This window comes from Hemiscyllium ocellatum, chromosome 25 (assembly GCF_020745735.1).
Source record: "Hemiscyllium ocellatum isolate sHemOce1 chromosome 25, sHemOce1.pat.X.cur, whole genome shotgun sequence".
In the NCBI taxonomy this organism is placed as follows: domain Eukaryota; kingdom Metazoa; phylum Chordata; class Chondrichthyes; order Orectolobiformes; family Hemiscylliidae; genus Hemiscyllium; species Hemiscyllium ocellatum.
In genome coordinates this window covers 39520627-39532276 of record NC_083425.1, presented here as the reverse complement: position 1 = coordinate 39532276, position 11650 = coordinate 39520627, and positions in this window count along the sequence as shown.

The following is an 11650-nucleotide window of genomic DNA, read 5'->3' as shown; positions in this document are numbered from 1 at the left end:
TAAATTGAAACTTAATTTACTGTGATAATGATGGCCCTAAAATTCACTTGCCTGCATGTAAAATAGTTAAGTGTGACCCACAACAGAGCAAATCTTCTGTTAGCTGTACAATTTTAGAAGAGGTTATACGGAACTCTTGTCTAATCATGTGTCATTACAGATATATAACAGTTATTGTGTGCGTTTTCTGGCATGTATGGCTTAGGATTTCACCTAAATAGCATAAATATGGTTTTCCAAGGCCTATTTATTTCATAACGTACAAATAATTGTTGGTAATTCAGCAACCCCAGATCTGTTCCACCAGTCAGTGAGTTTGTGACTGATTTTTATCTTAGCCCTGTTTAAACATTATTGTTCCATAACCCTTTCTACTCTTATCTTACAAAAAAAAGTCAAATTTTTTCTACAATTGCCATAAATTTCTGGGAGAGAAAACTCTGGATTTCCACTAAATTCTGTTTGCCACTGGATACTTTTGTCCCTCTTTATTCTCTTCCCTATTAAGATACCTTTTCAGAATATTTCTGTGATGTGACCAACTCTTCTTCTGAAGGTCAGGAGTATCCATGAGTCACTTTATTACCCCTCCTAACCACTTTGTATGAACTGCTGAATTTTGCTTCCAGAGGTTCACCTTGCAAAGACCATAATAACCAATAATTCATATTCCAGAGGCAGAAATCCCATTTACCCCAGAACTGTTGACCAGTTAGAAACTAGCAACTCTCCAGTGCGATGATTGCACCTGGGAGTGATGGCTATTGCCTGTAATGCACCCACGAAAGACTCGGATCAATGAAGATCCTTGTCCATAAAGGGGTAAGGATGGGTTTGGGTTGAGGGATTTCTATCCAGGGGAAAGGAGGGTTGAAAGAAAAAAACTATTGGTAGAATTTCTGCATGTCCTCTTTCCTGTTGCTGAACACCTTAATCAGGCATTCTTTGTCTTGTAAATGCGATTCAACCTCCCACCTCCTGCACCCAATCCAATCTTGGAAGCCTGTTCTCTTTTCTAATGCCACTAGTTGAGTATCAGCCATGGCAGGATGATGCCCATAATAGGCTTGATTAGCATCTGTACGGAAAGGCCATCCTATTCCTGAGATGCTGCCTAACCTGCTGTGCTTTAACCAGCAACACATTTTCAGCTGTGATCTCCAGCATCTGCAGACCTCATTTTTTACATCCACAAGATTTCCCATGTCTGGCTTGATTGAGTGGACAGAGGAAGACATTGGGGTTCTTATTTACACCATCCCATCTGACTAAATGCCAGCTCACCATGAAACCTACTGCTGGAATTTGGCATGAGATGGGGATGCATTAAATCTGCCTGAGAAGTGGGAAGAACTGCTAATATTTCCTTTTCCTATAAGACAAATCCAAGCCACACTTTATTGTGGTATAAGATTCAAATAGAAGATTTACTACCATCATCCTCTTCCTTGGTCGGGGTTCACAGGGCTAGCTTGTTCTAGCGTGGTACAGGAAAATCATTTCACAATCTAATAATAAGAAAACACTCTTTACTTAAACAAGGTAAAATGCATTTAATTTCAAATTTATTGTATGATGACAACTAGGCACAAGTTAGATTGGTATGATAGACATTGTTACTCAAACTATGAGAGACACTTTGATGTTTGATCTTACTTCTTTGAGACCACAACGGTATTGATGTGACATCATAATTTTAAGAAATGCTTAACGTAATTCTCAGAATTAGCCCTTTCAGATCCTTGCACCCTACAGAGGAGAACTGCACCAATGGAACTGTGATCTACTGACTCCCTACAGATTATGAGGAGATTAGTCCATGAAATCTCCTTAATTTTTATGGCTGAGTTTTACACCAATCAAATGAGTCATGAAAGGGCCACCATGAGATTAATGGATGTGAATCCATGTACTCTTCTCAGTGGTTGAAATCCAAAATCCAATAATCAATAAAACTGAAGAAGTTAGAAGATAAATCATTTTAGCTGTGCTTGTTATTGTTGCTTTTCTCCTTGTCTATGAACAGACAATATTGTTCAAATTAGGAAAAACTAAATGCCAGACCATTTTATGTACATTCCTTGGAAACCTAGCACCATTGTACTAAATTCCCATTTTATGATATAAAAGACTGGATCATTTATTGTTTGAAGACAGACATCAGACTTAATCCAAATAATTCAATGGTTTATTGACGACCTGAATCCCACAGCACTACCAGTGACAGCATAGATGAATGGTCCATTGTTCTCTAATAAGTAGTTTTCTTCGGAAGTAGAACTTTTATAAGATTATGAAACATTTTGTGTTTGGAAAATCAGTCAAGTTGACATTTACAGCTGAGACTGACAGCTATAATGTCCCAAGTCCTACCTCATTCCTACAATTCATGTGTTTCCTTGAATCAACAGCATAAAACAACAAAGACGAAGTGAAGTTTATGTGAAAAAAATTTCAATTTTCCATATATATATTTTAATGCCATTAATAACACTTCAATTTCATCATGTTCTATTTTAAAGTCAACTAAAGCCTATCAGAAACTTTAAGTTATTTAATTATTTTCTGCAGCTTTCAAGAATTACAGGGTATGATTTCAGTTTTAGACCTCTATCATTCTGGATGTAAGTTTCTACAGATCTGGAATGTTCATCTTCAGATGTTTCATCACCATACTAGGTAACATCATCAGTGAGCCTCCGGTAAATCATTGGTGTTATGGTCCACTTTACGTGTTTAAGTTTCCTTGGGTTGGTGATGCAATTTCCTGTGTTGGTGATGTCATTTCCTGTTTTTTCTCTCAGCGGGTGACAGGTTAAAAACCAGAAATGACTTTACCAACATACGAAATGACACCACCACAGGAAATGACAACACCAATCCAAGGAAACCTAAACACATAAATAGAAAGTGGGTAATAACACTAGTGCTTCACTGGAGGCTCAGTGATGATGTTACCTAGTATGGTGATGAAATGTCTAAAACAAAACGTCCAGCTCAGCGAGCAAACTTACATCCAGAACCTCAACCTGAGCTACAAATCTTCTCCAAACTCACTAACCTCTATCATTGTTCAAGGATTTAATCTGATGTCTTGATAGATTTTGCTTCCTTTATTGTAGAATAGAAAAGTGTAAAACATGACCAGTTATTCATTCAGAGGATGTAGATGTGACTGACAAGGCCAATATTTATTTCATAGAAGTAGTTGTTCTTGAGAAAGTGATGTTGAGTCTCTTGGCTCACTGCAGTGAATGAATTACCAAGGTACTGTCAGTTAAGAGTCTCCAGGATTGTGACTCAATAACAATGAAGGAACTGTGAGTTGTTTGAATGTCAGGATAATGTTTGACTTAGAGAGGACCTTGGAGCTAGTGGTGCCCCAATGTATGTGCTACAATTAAGCAGTTTTTGTTTGAATGAGGTTGGCAGCCTTTGGTGCAACGTGTAATCTGTTAATATTCTTATTATTAACTTATCTGCAGCCAAGCCTGCTCCAAAGTAAATCAAGTTGACTTCTATGCAGAATCCTATCTATAAATGAAAAATAACATAAAAAGGAGTCCGAGTCAAAACTTCACAGCTTTCACGGGAGTCCAAGCTTTTGAGTTTCCATCCCAACTACATTATGGTTTCACATTAATTAATTAGTACCCCAGAGAATTGTTGATAATTGATCAGCTATCCTGACTAATGAAAATGTTCTCAAGAGTTACCCAAATCACTGAAGACTGGGATTTTCCTCACTCAGCCCAATAGAGGCTCTGCAGTTAATGTCCTAATACGATAGATTGTTATTTGTATGCTATTTTTGTTTATTTATATGTGGGTGGGAAAATAACTGAGGATTCACTTGTGCCAAAATAAATAAGACAGAAATCATATTTTTTTTCATATTTCATCAGCACATATTTAGAAATGAAAAGCGGTCCTTCAGAAATTTGGTGGACAAGCAGGAGGCTGAAAGAACACAAGAAGCCAGGCAGCGTCAGGAGTTGGAGAAGTTGGCATTTCAAGTGTAACCCTTCTTCAGGACTTCTCCACCCCCCTGCTGCTGCCTGGCTTGCCGTGTTCTTCCAGCCTTCTGCTTGTCTACCCTGGATTCCAGCAACTGCAGGTTTTTTTTGTCTTATCAGAACTTTGGGCTAAGTTTGCCTTGAAACTGATAACGTTGCAGAAAGAACCCTTCAATTCAAAGTATGATAAAGAAAAATAGATCCATAAATGTCACAAAATGGATATGAGTTGAACTTACACTTGTAAAATAGGATTTTCAATGGGAGTGATCGATCCCACGATACAGGTGTCTTGGCAGCACTGCTACAATACATTGATCTATTTTGGATATCCTGAAGTCAATCTGAATAGTCCTGTCATCAGGGTCAATGATAGCAACAAACATAACATTTGTTGCAATTTTTCAGATATTATAGAGTCATCCATATCTGGTGTCCTTTATTTGTATTAGTACTTTACTTGCAGCATTTCCTTCAGTTGCAATGGAATAGAGTACTCCCTAATCCCCTGCAAACCATAATTACCCTGTTTAAGAATCCCCAGACAGAAACAAATCAAGTGGACATAAATAACATAATCTGAAGGTATTATTGTAACAGCTAATAGCTCAAACCAAGGATTTAACATGACATTTTCCTCATTTCTACAGCTCACTGTCATTGCTGGCGGCTACATTTTCTGACTGAACCATCACATAGAAATGTAGCTTTAAATGTCTGCATTGAGGTTCTACGCTGAACAGAGTTTTAAAGTGCTTGTACATGGCCTAACAAAGACACGTCTATAGATTTTGGATTAAGTCAAGTCTTTAAAAACATTTCTGGGACCCGGTAGAACTTAGAACAGTTTGTGTAAAGTGGATCAGTGTCCTGTACAAATAAATTTAAAATAATATAATAATGCCACTGTTGGGAAGACCTGTCTGGACTTTAGTGTACAATGACTCTGTCTATCTGTGTATTTGTGATTGAAATGGATAACAGCTGTAATATCTCAGCTATATATATTGCACATGGTGCCTTGTTTGTGCAACACAAATGGGGAAAAGTCAAGTGCGAGTTTCAAAGAATCCCAGCATTGTAAATGTCCTGAACCAAAATATTTATAGACGCAGGGTTAATTATGACATCATCAGGTGCATCACACAGGGCAAGGAGGAAATCATTATGACATCATTGATTTAGCAACAAGCAAAGGCCCATTAAATGATATAATCTGTTTTAGGAGGCATACCAGCCATTTAGCAACATTGGCATTAGACCAATCTTTTTCATGACAAGAGTGGCATTGTCTGAACTCTTGCCATTAGACGCACAGCAGATTCCAGTTACTTGAAAAGTACTGCTCTCCAAAACTTCAATATGACTTTCTCCAAGCAGTAGCTACAAAATTGTGATAGACCTGTCACCATAGGTGGCCTAAGTAATGCTAAAGTTGGCAGGTTTGGGATGTCCTGATCTTTCCCCCCTCACATGTTGCATCAATTATTTATTGAACTATGTCGCTGCCCTTCAGGGTTGGGTATTAAACGTGTCAAGAGGTTTATTATTTTCATCAGCCTTGTTTGCATCTTTCATGTCTCACCCATCATTATTAAATTCTTTTCCCCATCAAAATAAATCACAACTCTGTCTTATTTCATTGCTTCTTCTTTTGTGTTCCCACATTCTTCTCGGATTATTTAAATAACTTGCAAGATGACCTCTGCAGAACCTCAAGAGTACAGGTTCTTGATTTGTCAGGCTTCATATCCCTTGCATCTGATTTGGGAGCATTCTTCGCTGAATGCTTACTGTTTTAGACAGTAATTATTTTACTATTAAGCCTGTAGCCCTTATTAGTTATTTGTCTAGAATGAGATCATGTTTGGTTTGTGTACTTTTTTGTCAGAAGATTTCCTTCAAGTCTTTTGTTTATTCACGTAGCACATAGTTGAATCTATGGTTTAGGAGAATATTTGTGTTTCAAATTTTCTCTAGTAATTTGTGTTATTAGATTATTCTGACATTTACCACACATGTTGTATGTTATTCAATAGATAGATCTATAATACAGTGAGAATTTGGTAGTTCAACAATGCTTTTGAAGAAGAAAATAACTTACTACATAAATGTATGAATTCTAGATACTAACCAAAAAAGTTACTTTGATTCCTCTAATTACAAATGCTGTAGAATTCTGCAGTTTTGGATAGTCAGTGCATGTAAAGCACAGTTCTTACATCCATTTTCTGGCAAGTTGACAAATTTGTTCTTTTTTTTATCTAAAAGTGCCAGTTCACATCAAGATACCTTACTAGTCGTAGTTCTCTCTGCCTACTCCCAAAGACCAATTCTTCATCTCTGTCTCTAGACAGAGGAAGGTACCAAACTTGGCATTATAGCTAAGTTTATTCTTGGTCTCATGGTTGGATATAAGTTTACTGGGTGTGGTGAAAATGTGATCCAAAGCAAGAATTTGACAACTGCTCTTTGCTTTCTTACACCGGGTGATGAGCAAAGGTTTGCAGTCCGTTTTAGTTCAGCTGACAGTACAAGTCAGGAAACAACATGGACATTGCTTGATCTATAAAACTAGTTTGATCCTGGATTCTACATTTGGTATTAGGGAGCCAGAGGCCCAGATACTAAAGATTTTTTTCAAATGGTCATGGAATTTCAATAGGGTAGTCAGCGTTTTCCTGTATGCTGCAAAGTTTTAACAACACAATGAGCTGTTGATTTGTTTTCTGCTAGTATGGTTGATGTGTTTGGCTTCCTGCCAGATGGGGAGGACTTTAGGACAGGTCTCAAGAACAAGGGGTGAGGGTGTTTGGGAATCAGATGGAGGGTAGCCACAGGTGGCAGGGTGGGGAAGGGCAGAGGGCAGAGCAAACACACTAGATTTTTATTTGGGGGAGGATGGGGGGAGAAGAATGCCTGATGGCAGATAAGTAAGTCGCTTGTTGGACAAAAAAACAAAGAACTGCGGTTGCTGGAAGTAAAAAAAAATCAGAAATTGCTGCAAAGATCAGCAGATCTGGCAGAAACTGTGGAGAGAAAGCCATTTACGTTTCAGTTCCAGTGTCCCTTCTTCAGAAGGACCGAGTAACATGGTCGCCTGGAGTCCATAGGCATTGCCCTATAAACACTAACATTTTGTAGAAGTTGTCCATATCTCTCTTGATCTGCCAGGTTTATAGAGACCTGTAATTCAACTGGCCAGAGGTAAAAATGAGAGATGGGTTAAATGTGCAACTCAGTCTCATAAAATTTAAATGACCAATCTACCTTTTGGCTTCCTATTCCCCATTGCAGTTCCATTAAGTCTGAATGTGAGTTTAGATGGGTGGGAGTGAACTGGTCTCAGACTTGCAAAGTTAATGTGCCTACATTTCACTCAACCCTATCCATTCACTTTTGAGAGTTAGCATTGCCCAAGATGTGTACTTTATGAAGTCATTTTACACACAGCCATCAAGTCATTGTTTTCTGAAATTTGCAACTTGGCCAGCAAGTAGGCAGAGTGAAGAAATTTGTCTCAAATTGAGTTAACATCATTAAAATAAAATTGAGAAAGATTACAGATAAAACCAAACCATGTCTTCTTATAAAATGTCCAAAAGAGAAATAAAATGAACTCACATTTATATAGCAGCTTTTATGCAATGAAATATCTCTGGGCCCTTTGCAGGAGCATTATTAAATAAAGTGTGAGGAGACATTGAGACATATTACCGAAAGCATAGTCAAAAAGAGAAATTTTACAGAACATCTTAAAGGAGAAAAGCAATGGGGTGGGGGGGCTGAGTGTCACAACAGTACTTCAGATTTTGGGACTTAACCAACAGAAGGTCGAGTCAGCAATGCCGGAGTATCTATCATCAGCAATACTCAAGTAATCAAAATGAGCGAAGTGCAAGTATCTTGGAGGGTCACGGCATTGGAAGAAATTTCAGATATGGAAGGACCAGGCCACAAAGTAATTTGAAAACAAGGATAGAATTCTCAGTGGTTAGCACTGCCACCTCACAGTGTCAGGAACCCAGGTTCAATTCCAGCCTCGGATGAACATCTGTGTGGAGTTTGCACATTCTCCCCGTGTCTGTATGGGTTTGCTCTGGTTTCCTCCTACAATCCAAAGATGTGCAGGTTAGGTGAATTGGTCATGCTAATTTGCCCATAGTGTTCAGGGATGTGTGGTTAGGCGCAATAGTCAGGGGTAAATATAGGATAATAGGGTAGGGGAATGGGTCTGGTTGGGATAGTCTTCGGAGGATCAGTGTGGAGTTGTTGGGCCAAATGGCCTGTTTTCACATTGTAGGGATTCTATGTCTATTCTAAATCAAGGCACTTCTTGACCTTGCTAATATACCAAGATTATAGTAATATATATTATTTTGCACAATACAATTTCCTACCATTGCTTGAGACAAAGATGTATTTAGTTTGATGTATAAGTGTGCTGTGCCAAAATTACAACGGGCTAAAGCTAATCTGATTGTGTATTAACCCTGCAGCATACTGTTTCTTGGAGAATGTGACGTAGATTCCTTGCTATGTTCCATAAAACAAATGACTCAATCCTGGGTGTGGTTGGTAACTGCAAACATTGTAAATTTGTGGTCACCTTAGCTTTAGAATAGTTCATAACCTTAATGATGATTGATAACTGACTGGGGATGCCTAAAGTTAGGAGGAGAAAGTAATGATTTTTTAAATGGAGGTATATATAACCTTCCATTTATTTCAACTAATCTCTAATTAATCATAATTATAGGAACAACCCTGTTTTAAATAATAGACATATTCCTGGAAACTGAAACTTAAATTAGGAACATGTATGTTGAAGCAGGTTTACCTACTTAAATATGCAGTATCGGGAGATGGATGTATTGTTAATTCAAAACTATCAGCCCCAGTAATTAATTTAAACTTGAAATGCACTGTATTTATTTGGTAGAAATAAATAAAATGCAATGTGTAATATGCACATTTGACTAAACTAATGCTTGCTATCAATGATTAGGGAAGGAGTTACTGAGAGATGGAAATTGGATGGTTTCCTTCTATCTCTCACATTTTGGTACCTGCACCCCAGGAACATCAGGACTTTGTGGTAATGGGTAATTGGTAGTGTCACTATCCCTAAGCCAGGAGCATCAGGCTCAAGTCCCATTGCCAAGACCTTCAAGGTAGAGGTGTTGATAACTTGGCCAAACTTGAACAGCAAACTGTGAATCCTTCCAATATGCAAGAATAGAATAAAATTCCTACAATGTGGAAACAGGCCATTTGGCCCAACAAGTCCACATCAACCCTCCAAAGAGTATCCCATCCAGACTCATTCCCCTACATTTCCCCTAACCATCTCTGAAACACTATGGGCAATTTAGCATGGCAGATTCAACAAATCTGCCCAGTTTTGAACTGTGGGAGGAAACTGGAGCACCCAAAGGAAACCCACATAAACGCGGGAGAATATGCAAACTCCACACAGTCACCCAAGGCTGGAATCAAACCTGGGTCCCTGCACTGTGAGGTAGCAGTGCTGACCACTGAGTTACCATGCCATCCACAGTGTACGATTTGAAGAGATTCCAATCCAGGAAAAGGACTAAGTCATGCAGTCTGTTGAACCTGCTCTACAATTCAGTACAATTATGGTTGATCAACCACTTCAGTGACACTTTTACCCCAAATCTATTTACGAGATTGGTATTTATATACCTGTCAGTCTCTACTTTGAACATAATCAATGACTGAGCTTCCAAAGCCCTCTGGGTTAGATGATTACAAAGATTCACAAACCTCTCATAAAAAAAAGGTTCTCCTCATTTCAGTCTTAAGTCAGTTAATTTGAAATGGTGTCCCTTTGTTCTAGATTCCCCAACCAAGCAAAGCTACCTATCTATCTGTACTCTGTCTATCCCTCAAGCGATCACTCTCATTCTTTGCAACTCCAGAAAATACAGCCACAGTTGTTCCAGTCCCTGTTCAAACAATAATCTTATCATTCTGGGAACAAGTTTGCTGAATTTCTCCATGGCAACAATAGCCTTCTAAGGCGTGGTCCCAAAACTGTCCACAGTATTCAAAGTGCATTGTAACCCAGCTTTTGTACAATTGAAGCAAGATTTCATGTCACCCGTGCTCAAATTATCCTGTGATAATGCCTAACAAACCTTTAGCGTTCCTAAATGCACGATGCACCTGCATGCTAGCCAATTAATAAGAACATCCAGATCCTTTTGTACTTCTCCTCCTTCTAACCATTTTAATCATTTAAGAAATTGCCTGCACTCCTGTTCTTCCTACTGAAGTTTCCTAACATTTTTCGTTATATTCCATTTGTTAAGTTTTTGCTAGCATACGAAGTTTGTCCAAATCCTCTTGCTATTGCTTTGCATCTTTCTCATAGCATATATTCCAAACTTGCTTTGTGTCAACCACAAATTTATAAATATTACATTTGGTCCTCAGATCCAAATCATTCATAAATACTGTGAACAGCTGTGCCTTAAGTGCCAATCCTTTTAGTACTCGACTTGTCACAGTCTGCCAATACAGGAATGACTCATCTAGTACTGCTCTGTTTTCTACCTGTTAACCAATTTTTCATCAAAGTCAGTCATTAATTACTTCCAACCCATGTAGTTTAATTCTGCACATCAGCCTCCAATTAGAAGCTTTGTCAAAAACCTTTTGAAAATCTAAGTAGACATCATCTAATGATTTCCCTGGATCAATTCTGTTAGTAACACTCTCAAAAAATTCCAAAGTGTTTGTCAAACATGATCTTCTATTCACAAAACTCATGCTGATTATATTAATTAGATAATTATGACCAGTGTCACTTATCATTCATAATGGATTAACTGGGCGATTACAATATCCAGGAGATTAGTATCTCCTCAATTAAGGACAGACTCCAATCTTAAAAAAAATTAACATTTTTCTGATTTCAGATGTAAGGCTAACATGCCCTGTTTACTCTCTGTATACTAAAATTCTCCCAATCTTCAGGTTTATTACTACTTCTGGCAAATTTATAGGGTCTTTCTTTTAATCTTTAATTCAGATGTACAAAAGGATCTGGATGTTTTTGTTAATTGGCTAACATTCTGTGTTAGCCATGCCTGAGTTATCGTTTTGCATTTTGTTCCCTGAAGAAATGTAAATTCCTAAAGGAATGAAGTTGTTGTAAACTATGGAATAAATCTTTAAAGATTAACTGTGGGCTATACATTTTCATACTTTTTTTAATGAATTGTCCAAACTCACCTGTCAATTTGACCCTGTTACCTTCATAATTTAATGTTTTCATGTATAACATTCTGTCTTCAGATTGTGTTAAGGTCTCTGCTGATGGTAAAACTGACCCCAAGTCAGATCCCAAATTGAAACTTGACTTGATAGACCATATGTTTCACTTTTGCAGTTTGTTTACCATGGTGGTTAGTTACCAGTCTTCCTATCTATATGGCACAAAAGTTCAAATGTGTAAATATTTCATCAATAAACTGCCAAGGTAGTTTATCCTGTTATTTAGCTTAGGTCACACGCTTTTTTGGAAATGGTGCTGGATCTTATTGGAGCCTGAATAATATGGGCTATGCCAGGAAATGTGGCAGTACCACAAGAAGCCTGAAAGA